Genomic DNA, 19,648 nt, shown 5'->3' with positions numbered 1-19,648 from the left:
CCTGCCACAGTGTTCTGATTGCTGGGATTACGCCAGCAGCACTTGCAAGTTTTATGTCTATAGAGTCAAGCAATGTAATCACACTTTGTATATCTCAACAACATAATTTATATTCTAGAAAACATCTTTTGACTGTCTTTCCATTTACACTAACACAACATTAACATCCTACGAACTAGAAACAACCATAAAATATATTTTTTCTGTAGAGGGCAAAAGGAAATTATGGTCAAGAATAAGCTCTAAGTTAACCAGGAATGTAAAACCACAGCGTTTTCTCTTCAGTGCAAGAGAAGTACACTTTTTTTTTTTTAACCAGAAGTAAAAGAGTGGATGTAGTAAGCAGCTTGGTGACCTGTGGTAAATTGTAGTGGCAGACCACACCTGGAAGCCCCAGACTATTAAATTGTCCCAGACAATCATCCTAGATCATTGTTTCTCCAGCAGTACAAACCATCCTTGGGGGATATAGGACATGTACCTTACAGCTTGGTGTCCTCTACACTGTATGCTTGATCCTCCTCTAGGCTCTTTAGTTTTAGAATCCAACTTTAAAGAAAGACTCACGTGTACTTTGCAAAAGACCTTTGAAGTAGCCACACATTCATCTTCATTGTATACAGACAATTGACACAATTATTACCAAAAAATTTCTTTCCAAAATTATACTGTGCTTACTTGTTCCTAAAATAAACAACCCTGAGATCAGAATCTTGAAATTTCACTCAGCATTGGCAACTGAGTCTACCGGGAAAACTTATAGTTTACTTCCCAGTTTTAATAACTCAGAAACTCCTTATTTTACTCAAATTCAGAACATAAAATCCAGGCAATCTCCAACCAGAGCTATTTCCAATTCTGAAAATCCTTCCCCCACACCCACCCCAAAAAATTAAACTATGCAAAGCCTGCCTCCCACTCATTTCTCTTGGGCTTCTCACCTGAACAGAGGCAGCCTCCCTGTAGTGTTTTCCCAATAAATTTCTTGTGTGTGGTTCATTGTTCCATGGGACGTTGTGGTATATCATGGCTTCTGACTGTCAGGAGACCTTTTACTTCAGAACTGTTCACATATTCACTGGGAAAGATTTTCCCTGAGTGCTGCTTGAATTTCATTGGCAATAACCCACAAAACACCCACAACCAGTGTAGAAATATTTATAGAGTGGTATTGAACTAGATTTCTTTTGGTCTCATGGCTTGTTATTCTACCAGACCTAGTATTTGCAGAGACCCTCATACTTATATCACCTAACCAGTAAACATCAATCATAGTCTTTCATTCTGACTAATAAACTCAGTTTAGAGCACAAAATTTCTTCCCTTTGAAATTTTAGCTTTTTGATGTTTTTCATTTATAATGACCTATAGAGAATATACTTTACCAGAAGGCAGCAAAATGTTTCACAGAAAAATGCAAAAACGACCAGAAATTTGAGACTATAATTTGTGAGGTACAACTATTAATGCCTACACATGAACTATTAATGATGATGTTCATGCTGTGAATAAATTTCAGTAAAAGAACACTCTGAGCCAGGCATGTTGGCGCATGCCTTTTAATCCCATCACTCAGGAAGCAGAGGCAGGCAGATTTCTGAGTTTGAGGCCAACCTGGTCTACAAAGTAAGGTCCAAGACAGCCAGGGCTATAAAGAGAAACCCTGTCTCAAAAAAAAAAAAAAAAAAAAAAAAAAAACAATAACAAAAAAAAAAAAAAAAACAAAAAAACAAAAACCAAAACCACTCTGAAATCCAGAACCAAGATCTACTTGGCCAAAAGTTTAGGGAAAAAAATCCCAGTCTATGCACCTATGAACATGGTTTGCCTCATGATAAAAATGACTGAGTTTGAATGGCCTGTGAATATCATGAAGCCAAGGAAAGAGAAGATGAGAGAAATGGGCAGAATGTAGATGAGAGGGTACTTACTGGCTTTCCAAATGGAAGGTGCTGTGTTATTCACAAAAATCCCAAGAATCAGACCTCTGAAGGCAGGGAAACATAGATGCATATAGGCAAAATCCATTCTCAAAGGGTCTCCATAGGCCAGAGATGTCAAAGGTGTATGGATGCAATAGTAATCTATGCTCTGTGATGGTGTGCCAATCCTCTGAACACTTCACGCAATAATAAGCATGTGATGGAGAAAAGACATTATCATCGCTGGGAATGGTGGCACACGCCTTCAATCCCAGCACTTGCGAGGCAGAGGCAGGGGAATTTCTGAGTCCGAGGCCAGCCTGGTCTACAAAGTGAGTTCCAAGACAGCCAGGGCTTTACAGAGAAACCCTGTCTCAAAAAACCAAAAAACCAAAGAAACAGACAAAAAAAAAAAAAAAAAAAAAAAAAAACGTGTCTCAAAAAACCAAAAAACCAAAGAAACAGACAAACAAACAAACAAAAAAAAAAACCTGTCTCAAAAAACAAAGAACAACAAAACAACAAAAAGAAAGTATCATCATTGCAGCTTCCACAATCACAGGACACTTTCAAACACTGGAACCCATAGAAGAAGGACTATTTTGTTGAGCAGAGATGAAAGTGAAGCAGAGGCCAGCTCCCTGTGGCTCCAACTGCTCTGTGTCAAGTCGCAGTTTTGCTAACATCACTGACATGAGGGTGGGCAGAGCAGACTGCTCTTCTGAGGCCTCCTTTGCTGCACTGCCATCTAAACCATACAGAGGCTGTTCTACTCCACGCGGTAAGGGATTGGATAAGGAATGTTGCTCTGAGGATCATGCATCTGGTGGAACTCTTCTGCCAGGGCTGGTTCCTGGCCCGCTTCCCCCAGCAAACTCAAAGGAATCACTAAGTTTATGTCCCCCTAGAAGTGCCTTTCCCTTGGCTAGTGTCATGGCTCAGCATTCCTTTTCCGATTTCGCTAGTCATTCTGCTTTTTCTCAGGAGTCTCTACTTCTTTATCACTCAAGGACCCCACGCTGCATAAACTCTGCTTGGAAGACTCACTGTTGAGTGGTCCCTTACTCACACCAACTCCAGTGAACCTGGCCTCTGGTAATTCCTGCCTTCGTGGGTCCAGGCTATGCAGTTCTTCCATCATTTCTGCCGCCGCTGCCGCTCCACTCAACTCTCGGGAGGGGCCCCGACCCGACCCGGCTGCCGACCGCTCCGCTCTCCCCCTGGGCAGGCCCGGGGCGGAGCCGGGGCCTCTCCTGAGCGCCGCAAACCCCGCCCTGGCAGCCGCCGCCCCGCCGGGCTCCACGACAGGGCGGGCTGGGGAGGGGGGCCACGGAGGCCGCAGATCCCCGACCTCGCGTACGGAGCCAGGAGGCTGACGCGGGCTCGGGCACCGGCGGCCGGCAGGGAGCGCCGGGCCGGCCTCCTGGCGCCGGACAAAGGCCAAGGGAGGCGCAGAAGGGTCTGGGTCGGGCCGAGAAGTGGGGGCCCGCTCGGCTGGGGGCCACTCGGGTGCGGCGCGGAGGGCGGGGTGCGGGGTCGGAACCGCTAGTGCCCAGGACCCGCCTCCAACCCTTAATCCAGATCCGTTCCTCAAGTGAGCTTTCTAGTAAGCTACCTGAGTTGGCTAAGTGGGTCCCCTTAGTAAGCTACTCCTTAATATTTCTGTTTCTCGGGGAGAGTGTATGGGGGACTTTTGGGATAGCATTGGAAATGTAAACGAGGAAAATATCTAATAAAAAATATTAAAAAAATATTTCTGTTTCTCTAAGTCTGTCAGATGACCCTGGGCAATAAGCTAAATACTAATGCTCCAACATGTTGAAGTAAGGGACTGTCCAAGTGATCCGTGATCTCTGTAAATTGGCTAAGTTTTGGAAGCTGTGTTAGGCTTTCTTTATATTTTCAGTTAATATCAGTCATTCTTGGATTTCTGATGGGGTTGAAAAACTGTGTAGTCTCCTAGCCAACCCAGGTTTTTTACTTTGAGAGGAACAGTTCTGAGAGGATGGTTTTAAGATGGCATTCAATATAAAGCCAAGACATATCCAGATGTAGAATTATAAGTCTTTTAAGTAAAGATCCATGACAGAGGTTCCGTTAAATTAACAAAGATGTTAGACTGGGTTGGGTCTCTTGTACTTTATAAATTACAAAATAATAATAGTTATGTTCAATTATATATGAGATAAAATAGTCTTTTAATTGGACAGAAAGGGGGAAATGTTATGAATAGCCCCGGAGCTAATTATATTTGATGTTAATTCCATTCTCCTGTGAGTGGTTGTGAACAAGGAATGAGTCTGTACTCAGGTGATTTCTAGTAAACCAGCTCCCCACCTAAATTTGTAAAATAAAGGAGAGCTGATAACTGGGCAGATAAAGGGAAGGTGGGTCAGAAGGTGGCAGGAGACTGTGTCTTGATACTAGCTGGGGGCAGATGAGTTGGCTTCAAGGGAGTCATGAGAGCAGCTGAGCTGATTCTGATCCTCACCTTCCTAGCAGCTGAGACAGCAGGCCCTGCATCTCACAGCACAGTAGAGCTGTCCCTGAATATGGGGCTTGCAAGTGAGGTAATCCCAATGGCATGAGCACAGCAGAGCTGGGTCCTCCTCATGGGTGCACTGTTGTACCTCTCTTGAGAATTCTGTCTAGTTCTGTATCACATTTTTAAATTGGGTTATTTGGTTTGTTGGTGGCTGACTTCTCCAGTACTTTATATATTTTGGATAGTAGCCCACTGTCATATGTAGGGTTGGTGAAGGTCTTTTCCCATTCTGTTATCTGTTGTTTTGTCTTATTTACAATATATTTGCCTTACAGAAGCCTTTCAGCTTCAAAGGTTCCCACTTATTGATAGTTTGTCTTACAACCTGAGCCATTGGTGTTCTGTTCAGAAAGTTGTCTCCTATACCCATGAGTTCAAGATTATTCCCCACAATCTTTTCCGTTAGACTTAGTATATCCAGCTTTATATTAAGGTCTTTGATCCCCTTGGATTTGAATTTTTTGCATGGTGGCAGATATGTATCTATTTACATTCTTCCAAATGCTGACATTCAATTAAGTCAGCACCATTTTTTGAAGATACTTTCTTTTTCCATTGTTTGGGTTTGACATTTTTGTCAAAAGCAAGTCCTTTTCAGCCTCCATCTTACACCCATCAGAATGGCTAAGATAAAAAAAGTTAGAATATGCTGCTGAGGATGTGGAGCAAGGGGAACAACTCTTTCATTGCTGGTGGCAGTGAAAATTTATTCAACCACTTGGAAAATCAATTGTGTCTGTGTCTGTGTCTGTGTGTGTGGTGTGTGTGTGTGTGTGTGTGTGTGTGTGTGTGTGTGTGTGTGTGTGTTTGCAGAAAAACGGAAGAAGTTCTACCTAAAGACCCAGCTATACCACTAATGGGCATATGCCCAAATGATGCTCCAATATCCCACAAAACACTTGCTAGACTATGTTCATAGAAGCTTTATTCATAATAGGCAGAACTGGAAAGATGTCTCTCACTGAAGAGTAGATAAGGAGAATGTGGTACATTTACACAATGGAATACTATTCAGCTACTAATAACCAAGACATCACGAATTTTGCAGGGAAATGGATGTAACTTGAGAATATCATCCTGAGTGAGGTAACTTAGTCCAAAAACAACATGGATGACATATACTCACTTAAAAGTGGATATTAGCCAAAAAAAATTACAGGTAACATGTTACATTCCATAGACACAAAGAAACTAAACACGAAGGAAGGACCAAGGGAAGAAGTTTGAATCTCACTTAGAAAGAGGAATAAAATAGTCATAAGAGGAAGATGGAGGAAGGGAGCTGGGATGGAGAGGGGTTGGGGAGGGCAATTCATAATCAGGTGTTCGGAAAGACAGAAGAGATGGCCAGATGTCCATGAAAATGAATGGAAATCTGCAACTGACTATGGTGAGGAGGTGTGGGGCATGTTCAGGATGAGACAGAGACCTAGTATAAGGAAGGCCCCCAAGAATCAGTGGAGGTGACTTTAGCTGTGACTCACTTCTTTGGGGATATGATTTCTTAAGAGGCCATCTCCTGTAGCCAGAAAGGAGCCTCTAGGGTGTTCTGAAGACCTTGGAGGTGAGAGAATCTCAAAAATCAAAGGGAGAGACCTTAGATGAAATACTGTACAGTGGGTAGAGGAAACTCAAATAGTCCATCTCCAGTAGAAAGACAGCATCAAGTGGACTTATGGGATTGCCATCCAACAGTCAAAGATTCTGACCCAAAATAGTTTCTGTAAAAGAACAGAAGAGACAAAAATAGAGAAGAGACTGAGGGAAAGGAGGTGCAATGACCAGCCAGAATTGGGATCTATCCAATGAAACATGGCTAATGAAAAAGTAATGCACTTCCAAGTGGAATTTTATTTAGCTACAAAGAAAACTGAAATGAGAAAATTGGCAAGAAAATGTATGGAACTATCAGAAAATATATACTAAGTGACAAATATCAATGGCACGTGTCCATTCTCAAAAGTAAATCCTAATGGTTACATTTGAATGATTTATTGTTAAGAATTATTTTCGCTGTTCTGGACTTTTCACCTTTCCAAATGATTTTGAGACCTGCTCCTTCCATATATTTGAAGAAATGTGTTAGGATTTTGATGGGGATTACATTGAATCTATAGATTGCCTTTGGTAGGATGGCCATTTTTACTATGTTAATTCTGCCAATCCATGAACATCAGAGATCTCTCAATTTTCTGAGATATTCTTCAATTTCTTTCTCCTTTTTTGTATTTATTCTTTTTTTATTAGATATTTTCTTTATTTACATTTTAATGTTATCTCCTTTCCTAGTTACCCCTGAGAAAATCCATTATCCCTTTCCTCCTCCCCCTGCTCCCCAACCCACCCACTCCCATTCCTGGCCCTGGTATTCCCCTATACTAGGGCATAGAACCTTCAATTTCTTTCTTGAGAGACTTGAAGTTACTGTCACACAGGTCTTTCATTTGTTTGGTTAGAGTTTCTGCAAGATAATTTATATTATTTGTAGCTATTGTGAAGGGAGTTGTTCCCCTAATTTCTTTCTCAGTCTGTTTATCATTTGTATAAAGGAAGGCTACTGATTTATTTGAGTTAATATTTTACACAGCCACTTTGCTGAAGTGAGTTATCAGCTGGGGGAGTTCTCTGATATAAATGTTGGGGTCGTTTATGTATACTATCATATCATATGCCATTAGTGATAGCCTTATTTCTTCTTTGTCAATTTGTATTCTCTTGATCTCTTTTTGTTGTGTTATTATTCTAGCTAACACTTCAAGTACTATATTGAATAGATATGGGGAGAGTGGACATCTATATCTTATCCCTGATTTCAGTGGGTTTGCTTCAAGTATGTCTATTTACAAGTATGTCTATTTAATTTAATATTGGCTGTTGGTTTACAGTAAATTGCTTTTACTCTGTTTAGGGATGGGCCTTGAATTCCTGATATCTCCCATACTTTTAACATGAAGGGATATTGTATTTTGTCAAATGCTTTTTCTGCATGTAAGGAGACGATAATGTGATTTTTTTTCTTTGAGTTTGTTTACATAGTGGGTTACATTGATGGATTTTCGTATATTGAAACAACCTTGCATCCCTGGGATGAAGCCTACTTGATCATGTTGAATGATGGTTTTGATATGTTCTTGGATTCAGTTGCAAGAATTTTATTGAGTATTTTTGCATTGATAATCAAAAGCAAGATTGTTATAAAGTTCTCATTTTTAGTTAGGTCCTTGTGTGGTTTACGTGTCAGAGTAATTGTGGCTTCATAAAATGAGTTATGTAGTGTTCCTTCTCTTTCTGATTTATGGAATAGTTTGAGAAAATTGGTATCAGGTCTTCTTTGAAGGTCTAATAGAATTTTGTACTGAATCCATGTAACCCTGGGCTTTTGGGGGGTGGGAGGATTTTAATGACTTGTATTTCCTTATGCAGTATGGGCCTGTTTAGATAGTTTACCTGCTCTTGATTTAACTTTGGTATGTGTCATCTGTCTAGAAAACCATCCATTTCATCTAGATTTTCTAGTTTTGTTGAGTATAGGCTTTTATAATAGGATCTGAAGATTTTTTTGAATTGCCTCCATTTGTGTTGTTATGTCTCCCTTTTCATTTCTGATTTTGGTAATTTGGATACTTCCTCTTGGGTGGGAGGATTTTAATAACTTCTTCTATTTCCTTGTGCAGTATGGGCCTGTTTAGATAGTTTTGGCTAGGGATTTATCAATCTTGTTGATTCTCTCAAAGTGCCAGCTTTTGGTTTTCTGATTCTTTGCATTGTTTTCTTTGTTTCTTTTTGGTTGATTTCTGCCCTGAGTTTGACTATTTCCTGCCTTCTATTCCTCTTGGGTGAGACAGCTTGAGCAATCACCATCCCTGACATCAAGCTTTACTACAGAGCAATAGTGATAAAAAACTGCATGGTATTGTTACAGAGACAGGCATGTTGATCAATGGAATAGAATTGAAGACCCAGAAATAAAACCACACACTTATGGATACTTGATCTTTGACAAAGATGCCAAAATTACAATGGAAAAAGGAAAGCATCTTCAATAAATAGTGCTGGTCTAACTGGCTGTCTGTATGTAGAAGAATAAAAATAGAAAAATATTTGTCACCTCGCATAAAGCTCAAGTCCAAGTTTATCAAGACCACAGCATAAAACCAGATACACTGAAAATAATAGATAAGAATGTGGGAAAGATCCTTGAATTTATTGACACAGGGGTAAATTTCCTAAACAGAAGTCCAATAGCTCAAGCTCTAATATCAAGAATTGATAAAAGGGACCTCATAAAACTGGAAAGCTTCTGTAAGGCAAAGGGAAGGGTCAGTCAGACAAATCGGCCAAATACAGATTGGGAATTTTTTTTTTTAACTAACCCTACATCCAATATAGAGCTAAGATTCAAAGCATATAAATACCTCAAGAAGTTAATCTCCAACCAAACAAACAACCCAATCAAAAATTGGGGTATAGAACTAAACAGAGTTTTCACAACTGAGGAATCTCGAATGGCTGAGAAGCACCTAAGGAAGTGTTCAAAGTCCTTAGTGATCTGAGAAATGCAAATCAAAATGACCCTAAGATTCCACCTTATACCAATCAGAATGACTAAGATCAAAACTTAAGTTAACAACACATGTTGGAGAGGATGATGAGAAAGAAGACCCTCCTAGATTGCTAGTGGGAAAGAAAGAAAGAAGGAAAGAGCGAGGTTTTTGTCTGGGAGCACGCAGCAGTGTGGCAGTCCTGGAAGAAGCAGAGATCTACAGAGAAACACACGTCCTGTTCTAGGTATCTTCAATACCAGACTATTGAAGAAATGGTTATCAAGGAAATGGAATCTCCCCCAGGATCTCATGTTGAGGTAGGAAAAGGCTGAAGCTTGCTGCTGATTCAGAAAAGTGGATATATACACTTTGAGTTTGATAGAAGCAAGCTTTCCTCAGATGGACTTCAATTCAGGATTTAAGGTCTCAGACACCCATGGTCACACAAAACTTCCACTAAGTCAGTGACCCCTGAGTTCTTATCTCTTCAATTCAAAAAATGAAATTCACAGATAATGAGAAAATGGTAAAGCAAAAACACTACAGCTCTCATCTTTAAGGAAATAAGAGGACGGTTTATTCTGAAGCCATTTCAAGTGACCATTGTCCAGGAACACAGATTGAAGTTACCCCAGACTCTATGTCCTAATGTGAAAGCAATTTCACAGTTTTACAGAACAAAGAAAGTCAAAATCAAGACAAATTTAGTTGGATGACATTTGTAGCTTTGGGGTTGGTAGAAGCTAGGAGTCTGCTAAGTTAGTAAATTTCAAAAGGTTTTTATCTATTAGTCACAGAATGTTAGTTCTGACACAGAGGTGGGTAAGGTATGGCTACTGGGAGGAGGGCTCCCTAAAACTAGCCCAAGACAAGGTAATTAGCCTGCACCATTCCTCTCTCTCCATGGTATTGCAGATCTAATCGGTCTGCTCAGACACAGCCTCCTCTCAGGAGTTGTCATTCACAATTCCCTTGTCTACAAAGCATCACAGTTTGGTCAGGAGCGGTGCCACATGTTATTTATTAAATATCATAAGTTCCCTCACAACTAGGAAGCTCATTCATAGGACCTGATGTAGATGGGGCTGAATGGTGGACAGGACAGCATCTTCAGGAGAGAGAATAGCTGGCAAAGGCCATTAAGAAACAAAATCCTGGATCATATCAATCCATTCTTTCAGGATCCGCACATGAATTATTTTTTATACTCTCTGTACCTGACATAACATGTGAGCTAAGATGACTATACCTAAATTAAGTAATCAACAACACAGTTTGATATAATAGAGTGAAGGTCAAAAAGGAAACATGTCTAAAACCAAACTTTGTAACCAGATTGACTTTGTATTTCCCCTCTATTTATAATTATTTGTAATATATAAACGAACATATTTAAATGGTTAGAAAAGGACTTTGGGAGAAGTCAGTGTAGCAGTATCCTTCCCCCTTTCTTATTAGTAAGATACAAATTGTTTAACTTTTTAATCTTAGCTAATTGTATTATAGGACAGCTTAGATACTAATTAAATCAAGAAACATCACTACTTAAGTTATAAAACATTGTGAATATTGCTATTAGACTTTTAGACTGATGTCTTCTGTATAATTTGGATAAGAAAACCTAACTTGAGACACAGGTTTTAAATGACCATTTAGTAAAAGGATAAAATAACAGTTTTAAAAGTTCTTTTGTTTTTAGTAAATATTACTAAGAACAAATTAATATTTAAGAATATGGATGCAAAAAATCAAGCATTAACTTTATCTTAGGGTTTTGGATTAAATTAAATTTTACAACCTCTCTATTTTTTTTTACATAGAAAACGGATATTTTATTCTTAATATTTCAGTTTTATTCCCTGTGTTACTGGTAATGATAAGTGGAAATGTATTGTTTATTTTATCTTTACCATAGTACTTTGTACTAGGTTTTCTTTATATCGATTTTTCCCTGTTGATTTTCTTATATATATAAGACTATTGACACTTTTGCCATGAATGTTATAGGGCATTTCTCCAAGGTTTTCAAATTGTCCCTAATTTTTCATGGAGTGTTCCACCTTTATCTTATGACATGCTTAGAAAAGACTTTTCTTTTTTCTTTTTTTTTTTTTATTGAATATTTTATTTGTTTACATTTCAAATGTTATCCCCTTTCCTGGTTTCCCCGCTGAAACTCCCCTATCCCCACCCCAACCTTTCTCCTATGAGGGTGCCCCCCCCCCAATCCCACCTCACCACCCTAGCATTCCTCTACACTAGGGCATCAAGCCATCTCAGGACCAAGGGCCTCCCCTCACATTGATGTCAGATAAAGCCCCTTCAGCTCCTTCAGCCCTTCCCCTAACTCCTCCATTGGGGTCCCTGTGTTCAGTCTGATGGTTGACTGCAAGCATCCGTATCTCTATTGGTCATGATCTGGCAGAGCCTCTCAGGAGATTGCTGTATCAGGCTCCTGTCAGCAAGCACTTCTTGGCATCAGCAATAGTGTCTGGGTTTGTTGTCTGCATGTGGGATGGATCCCCAGGTGGGGCAGCCTCTGGATGGCCTTTCCTTTAGTCTCTGTTCTGCTCTTTGTCCCTGTATTTTCTTTAGACAGGAGCAATTCTGGATTAAAATTTTGGAGATGGGTGGGTGGCCCCATCCCTCAACTGGGGGGGGGGGGCTTGCCTAACCTCTGGATATGGTTTCGACCTACAGGTTCTCCCTCTCCTTTGTGGGGTATTTCAGCTAAGGTCATTCCCTTGGGGTTCTGGGAGGCTCTTGCTTTACTGGCATCTGGAACTTTCTAGTTGCTAAACCCCAGTTCCCCACCCCACATTGCTACATACTTCTGTTCAATTTCCTGATCCTCTGTACATCTTCTCCATCTCCTCCCATACCTCTTTTCCCCTCCCTCTCTTCTCTTCCTCCCAAGTTCTTCCCACTCTCTATGTCCCTTGATTATATTGTTCCTTCTTCTAAATAGGACTGAAGCATCCACTCTTTGGTCTTCCTTCCCCTTGAACTTCATGTGAGTTGTATCATTGGTTTTCCACAATCTTTGCCTAATATCCACTTATCAGTGAGTACATACCATGTATGTTCTTTTGTGACTGAGTTACCTCACTCAGGATTATATTTTCTAGATCTATCCATTGGCCTGTTAATTCTGTGAAGACATTGCTTTTCATAGCTGAGTAGTACTCCATTGTACAAATGTACCACATTTTTTGTATCCATTCCTCTGTTGAGGGATATCTAGGTTGTTTTCAGCTGCTGGTTATTATAAATATGGCTGCTATGAACATAGTAGAGCATGTGTCCTTATTAAACCTTGGAGCATATTCTGGATATATGCCCATGAGTGGTATAGCTGGGTCCTCAGGTAGCACTATGTCCAATTTTCTGAGGAACTTCCAGACTGATATCCAGAGTAGTTGTACCAGCTTGCAATCCCAGCAGCAACGGAGGAGTGTTTCTCTTTCTCCACATACTCGCCAGCATCTGCTGTCACTTGAGTTTTTCACCTTAGCCATTCTGACTGGTGTGAGGTCAGTTGTTTTGATTTACATAAGCCTGACGATTAGTGATCTTGAACATTTCTTTAGGTGCTTCTCAGCCATTCGTGTTTCCTCAGTTGAGAATTCTCTGTTTAGTTCTATTCCCCTCCCCACTTTTTTTTTTGATAGGGTTATTTGGCTCTCTGGAGGAGTAACCAGTCTGAGTCTTTTTATTGGGGAATGGAGTCATTGATGTTAAGAGATATTAAGGAGTGGTGATTGTTGCTACCAGTTGTTTTTGTTGATAGAGGTGGAATTATGTTTGTATGGCTAACTTCTTTTGGGCTTGTTGAAAGAAGATTACTTTCTTGCTATTTCTAGGGTGGAGTTTCCCTTATTGTGTTGAAGTTTTCCATCTTCTACCTGTTGTAGAGCTGGATTTGTGGAGAGATATTATGTAAATTTGGTTTTGTCATGGAGTATCTTGGTTTCTCCATCTATGATAATTGAGAGTTTTGCTGGCTATAATAGCCTGGGCTGGCATTGTTCTTCTCTCAGGGTTTGTATGACATTGGCCCAGGATCTTCTAGTTTTCATAGTCTGGTGAGAAGTCTGGTGTAATTCTGATAGGTCTGCCTTTATAAGTTACTTGACCTTTTCCTCTTACTGCTTTAATATTCTTTCTTTGTTTTGTGCATTTTGTGTTTTGACTATTAAGTGACAGGAAGAATTTCTTTTCTGGTCCAATCTATTGGGAGTTCTGTAGACTTCTTGTATGTTCATGGGTATCTCTTTCTTTAGGTTATGGAAATTTTCTTCTATAATGTTGTTGAAGATATTTTACTGGCCCTTTATGTTGGGAATCTTCACTCTCTTCTATACCTATTATCCCTAAGTTTGGTCTTCTCATTGTATCCTGGATTTCCTGGGGTGATTTTGGTTAGGAGCTCTTTGCTTTTTGCATTGTCTCTGACTGTTGTGTCCATGTTTTCTGTGGTATCTTCTGCACCTGAGATTCTCTCTCTTCTATCTCTTGTATTCTATTGGTGATGCTTGCATCTATGACTCCTGATCTCTTTCCTAGTTTTTTTGTCTCCAAGTTTGTCTTCCTTTGTGATTTCTTTATTGTTTCTACTTCCATTTTTAGATCCTGGATGATTTTGTTCAATTCCTTTGCTTGTTTGGTTGTATTTTCCTGTAATTCTTTAAGGGATTTTTGTGTTTCCTCTTGAAGGGCTTCTAGCTGTTTATACGAGTTCTCCTGTATTTCTTTGAGTTATTTATTTTCTTCTTAAATTCCTTTATCGTCATCATGAGATGTGATTTTAAACAGAGTCTTACTTTTCCTGTGTGTTGGGGTATCCAAGGCTTGCTGTGATGGGAGAACTGGGTTCCGATGATGCCAAGTAGCCTTGGTTCCTGTTGCTTATATTCTTGTGCCTGCCTCTTGCCATCTGGTTTTCTGTGGTGTTTTCTGGTCTTTCTGTCTCTAACTGTGGCTTGTCCCTCCTGGATTTTATGTTGACATGTATTATGAAAACAACAACAAAACATATAACCATATATATATTCATACATAATAGACATTTAATAGCTGGGTAGTTAGTCATGGTGAATGGCTTTAATTCCAGCACCCAGAAGGCAGAGTCCCAGAAACTATCTCAAAAAAAAAAAAAAATCAAAACCACCAAAAAAAAGAAAGACAAAATTTTGAACATTATTATTACATTTCCTATAATCCTCATTGTGAAAAGGAAACAAAATAGAGATCTTCAGTAAACATGTAAATCTATTAATTTATAGATGGTCCAGTACAAAAAGAAACAAACAAGCAAACAAAAACAGATACATACAAACATAAATACACTTAACAGTTTTATACTAAGAATAGTTTGGCCTACTCAATTATTCTTTTTATATTAAATGTAGAAAAGTGACTTAGAACGTTAAAGAAACCATAAGGGTGGCTGGTGAGATGGCTCAACAGTTAAGAGCTCTAACTGCTCTTCCAAAGGTCCTGAGTTCAAATCCCAGCAACCACATGGTGGCTCACAACCATCCATAATGAGATCTGATGCCCTCTTTTGGAGTGTCCAAAGACAGCTACAGTGTACTTACATATAATAAATAAGTAAATCTTTAAAAAAAAAAAAGAAATAAATAAGTCATCACTGGGATAACCATCAAAATAATTTATGAATGATGCAAAACTGCCACAATGTCCTCAAGGCAAGATAGCTGCGTATAATTGTCAAAAGCATAGACAGATGGGAATGAGAATCCTCTGGCTCAAAGTTGTAGCATTCATTAAAGAAACTTAGACTTAAAAAATAAACAAGAGGGGCTGGTGAGATGGCTCAGTGGGTAAGAGCACCCGACTGCTCTTCCGAAGGTCCAGAGTTCAAATCCCAGCAACCACATGGTGGATCACAACCATCCGTAACAAGATCTGGCTCCCTCTTCTGGAGTGTCTGAAGACAGCTACAGTGTACTTACATATAATAATAAATAAATAAATCTTTAAAAAAATAAATAAACAAGAGTATTTTGAAGAACTAATATGAATTTTATGTTATTCTTTATATATATATGAGATGAAATAGTATGTATATTTAGATTCTGTTTTGGAAGGAAATCCTGATCAATTTTATGTATATGACATTAACTTTTATAGCTTAATGAAATCTTGACCCAACAAATGTTATTTTTTCTTTTCTCCCACTTCTGTTTTTAAAGTCTTTTTAAATGTTATTTTTAAAACAATAAGCATTTTAAGGTTTATGAAACATTTAACATTTCCAAATATATTATTATTTTTTTAAAAAACTTTTTATTGATTCTTTGTGAATTTCATCATGTACCCCAACTCCACTCATCTACCCATCTCTTCATATCTGCTTTCTGCCCTTGCAACCTCCTCCGTAAAATAAAATAAAATAATAATAATAATAATAATAAATACAGCATAGAAAACATCTCATTGTGTAAGCTATAGCTTTGATCTACAGGACCAGCCCTTTCACACGCTCCAGCAGTTCAGAGGTGAGGTAGATGTTGGAGTGGCCCAACTCAAAGCCCTGGATCTGAACCTAGGGGATAGCTGAGTTAGTCAGCCTGCCAGCTCTCCTGCACCCACACCACCAGGGTGAGCTCTCCAGCACTGCCCTGGCTAGCTCACCCAGTGCTGCAGCTGGCAAGGGGCAGAATCAGCTCTCCTGCTCTCTCTTGAGGTTTGGTCTGTTACTATGTATTTAATACTAAATTCTGTACCTGAAGGTCTGGGCCTTGTGCAAACCTTGTTTCTGAATTTAAAACTATTGGCTAAGTAAAAATGGCTACAGTCAATTACTGGAGGGATTAGAGGTAGGCAGGTTTTGAGTTTCCTGATTGGGGGTAGAGAAAAGAGGAGAGAGGAGAACAAGGAGGAGAGGGAGGAAGCACTATGGGAGGAGACAGGAGACATGAGGGTTCCCAGCTGGGGAGGTAGGCCTGCCAGCTGGCCAGCCTGCTCTCTCTTGAGGTTTGGCACACCTAGATCCCCAGATTCTTGGGTATGGTCCCAGATAGCTTGAATAAAGTCTATAAAGGTTGTACACTGTGTCTGAGTGGGTCTGAGTTAGCATCTGGTGACACTTGGAGATTGCAACTTGTGACCAAGTCGGAGGTTGGTTCAGCCACTTCTCAAAAAGCCAATAAAAAGAGCCAAAATTAAAAATGGAAAGCAGAAAAAGGAGATCTACTCGATGGAGTCTCTTTGGGAAGAGGGACAAAGTAGTCTAACACACCCTTCAAGTCCGTTTTTAGGGTCCTGAAGTGAGCATACAATTTAAAGAGAGGGCTAAGGATTCCCACAGCTAAGCAGTTCTAGTCACTCCCATCTTTGACTCTTCCTTGTCTAGGTTTTAATCTCATCCTCCATTGTGGCCTGACAAGATAATAGAATTGTGTGAAGTCTCTTTCTGGGAGACAAGTTTACTCTCTGGTTGCTGCTCTTTCTTTCCCTGAAGATGAGAGTCACAGGAAACTCCTTTATTCTTAGCAAGTTTTTATTCTTTCAACAGTCTAATTATCATATTGACAGACAGTCTCTTTATAATGTCCTTGTATCTGCCACACCAGTTACATGGCAGGGGGGGGGGTGTCAGATTTTATAAGAAAGAGAGAGGAAAAGAAAGAAAGGAAGGGAGGGAGGGAGGGAAGGAGGGAGGGAAGAAGGAAGGAAGGAAGGAAGGAAGGAAGAAAGAAAGAAAGAAAGAAAGAAAGAAAGAAAGAAAGAAAGAAAGAAAGAGAGTCAAGAATGAGAATGTATTGTAGATTCTGTCCTTAGTTTTGGTATAAATGAAACATTTTTAGATATTATTTTTATTTTAGCATATAACTTAATCCACATGGAGTTTTAAAAGAGTTCTTTATTGTAATGAATTACCAATTTTATTAGTTTTTTATGGCTCACTTACATTTTTCATTAATTAATATTTACTTTACATCCCAATCATAGCTTTCTCTCTCTCTTCTTTCCCAGTCCCTCTGCCTCACCTCCCTTCTCCCCAGTACCCTCTCCCTTTCTCCTCAGTGAAGGGGAGGCCTCCTGTGGATATCAACTCCCTTGGCAGATCAAATTGCAGGAGGCCTAACTGTGTCTTCTCCTATTGAGGCTAGACAAGGCAGCCCACCCAGTTTCACATTTTAATTAAAGAATGTTTCCTATTTTATCTTTAAAAATTTTAATCTTTGGGCAGGGGATCTCAAACTTCCTAATACTGTGACCTTTTAATATAGTTTCACATGTGGTGACCCTGTACTGGCCAGTTTTGTGTCAACTTGACACAGGCTGGAGTTATCACAAAGAAAGGAGCTTCAGTTGGGGAAATGCCTTCATGAGATCCAGCTGTGGGGCATTTTCTCAATTAGTGATCAAGGTGGGAGGGTCCCTTGTGGGTGGTACCATCTCTGGGCTGGTAGTCTTGGTTCTATAAGAGAGCAGGCTGAGCAAGCCAGGGGAAGCAGTCCCTCCATGGACTCTGCATCAGCTCCTTCTTCCTGACCTGCTTGAATTCCAGTCCTGACTTCCTTGGTGATGAACAGCAGTATGGAAGTGTAAGCTGAATAAACCCTTTCCTCCCCAACTTGCTTCTTGGTCATGATGTTTGTGCAGGAATAGAAACCTTGACTAAGACAGACCCCCTAGCCATAAAATTATGTCATTGCTACTTTATAGCTGTAATTCTGCTTTGATTTTAATTCATAATGTAAATATTGGATATGCAGAACATCTGACATGGGACCCAAAGGTGTTGTGACCCCCAGGTTGAGAACCAATGCCTTAGGGCATTGTTAAGCACAGGAGATATACCAGTTTGGAGGTAGCAAAAGTTTATATTGTCTTTAGATCTTTCCATTTGTTCAAATACTTGCAAGTTAGTCAGCAACTATCACGCATAAGCCACTGGAGTACCAGACAGCAGTTTCATCTCCAAACACATCCCTATGCATTTGAAGAGGAGAGTCAGGAGACAAAGGCCAAAAGACAATGAATCAATGCATGTCAAAGACAAAGAAAACTAAGACAAACTTTTTAAAAACCAAAATGTCTTTAAAGTTCCAAAAGCAAACAAAATCTGAAAAATGAGTTAAACAGCCAGAATCTAAACTGTCTCTGGAGATTCAAAAGCAAGCAAGTAAACAAGCCAAACTAAATGTCTAGAACAGTTTTTCTAGAGCAAACATTTCAAAGCAAATAAACAAACTAGATCCATTAAACCCCATGCTTAGAGAGCAGATCTAAAGGGGGTCCTACTTAACCACCTCAGAAACTCCAAAATGGATAGTCAACCAAACCAACGGATGTCTGGAGACCCAGGAAGTACTTACCAACATCAGCGGAGAAGGTAACATCAGGCTGTCTGGACTCCAAGAATGGGTCCTTGCTGGAACCTGGATTCCAATCGTGTGATTCCTCCAAAAGAAAGATCATTCTCAGAACCCAGATTGGGATCCCTAATTGTCAATGCAAAAACCACAGCTCTAATCTTAAAGGGAATAAGAGATAGTTTATTCTGGAGTAGGTATGAGTGACCTTTATTGGCTTACAGACAATTCCACTGGGCTCCTCCTGGGAGCCTAGCAACAGTGACTTAGCAACAGCTTACATCATCACCTGCTTCCGGGAACAAGCCAGGTGCCTCAGCTTATAAGAAGACTGCTACCCCACACTCTCTCTCCTTCACTCTCTCTTTCTTGTCCCCACATGTTCCTGGCTTGCCTCTCCCTCCTCTCCTTCTCTTTTTATCTTTCTCCCCTCCTTTTTCTGCCCCTTTCCAGCCCTCCCCCTGCCCCTTACAGATCTTCTTTATACGAGGCCTGTTGGATGGTGTGATTCCTCAGAGGGATACCTTGTCTAGGCTCACTAACTGTCCCGTCACCGCCACCACAATCATACCGCAGTATGAAACGTAACAACTGTGGTGGTTTGAATATGCTTGTCCTGGGGAGTGGCACTGTTAGGAGGTATGGCTTTGTTGGAGGAAGTGTGTCACTGTGGGGGTGGACAATGAGACCCTCCTCCTAGCTGCCTGGGAGACAGTCTCTCCTGGATGCAGTCAGTTCAAGATGCAGAACTCTCAGCTCCTTCTCCAGCACCTTGTCTGCCTGGATTCTGCCGTGCTACCTGCTGTGATGATAATGGACTGAACTTCTGAAACTGTAAGCTACCCCCAATCAAATGTTTGTCTTTATAAGAGTGGCTTTGGTCATGGTGTCTCTTTATAGCAATGGAAACCCTAACTAAGAAAACACAGCTCAGGAACACAGAATTAGGTTAATCAGGGCACGTTTAAAATACATTGTCTATAAGCCTTAGATGCTGTTTGGTGACACTCCTTAGCTTTGGGGTTGATAGGTGCTAGTGGTTTGCTAAATTAATAAACTCTAAAGTGTTTTTATCTCTTAGTCACAGGGCATTAATTCAGACGCAGAGGTAGACAAAGGGTGTCTGTTTTGGAAGCTAGAACTAGCTCAACATAAGCTAATTACCCTTTGGGACTGGAACATTCCAATCTTCCCTCAGTACTAAAATTCTAGTCAGTCAATCTCTGGAGACACAGCTGCTAAAGTTAACATTCACAGGATGAAGTTTATTGGTTCACCCAGTTTCTG

General features: G+C 40.1%; 1 protein-coding gene across 1 annotated transcript in view; it reads right to left on the bottom strand.

The window, feature by feature from the left end:
- The window catches only part of LOC147004076 (uncharacterized), a 103,260-nt gene extending 84,784 nt beyond the window's left edge, over positions 1-18,476 (bottom strand). Inside the window, 1 exon segment of the mRNA XM_085838626.1 lies at positions 18,365-18,476. The gene's annotated coding sequence lies outside the window, so the exon portion shown is untranslated.
- Positions 18,477-19,648: the final 1,172 nt, after the last annotated feature.

Source organism: Mus caroli, unplaced genomic scaffold, assembly GCF_978045245.1.
Source record: "Mus caroli unplaced genomic scaffold, Mus_caroli_1 scaffold_6, whole genome shotgun sequence".
Lineage (NCBI taxonomy): Eukaryota > Metazoa > Chordata > Mammalia > Rodentia > Muridae > Mus > Mus caroli.
The sequence above is the reverse complement of the archived record's forward strand: the minus strand, read 5'-3'. Positions and strand labels throughout refer to the sequence as shown.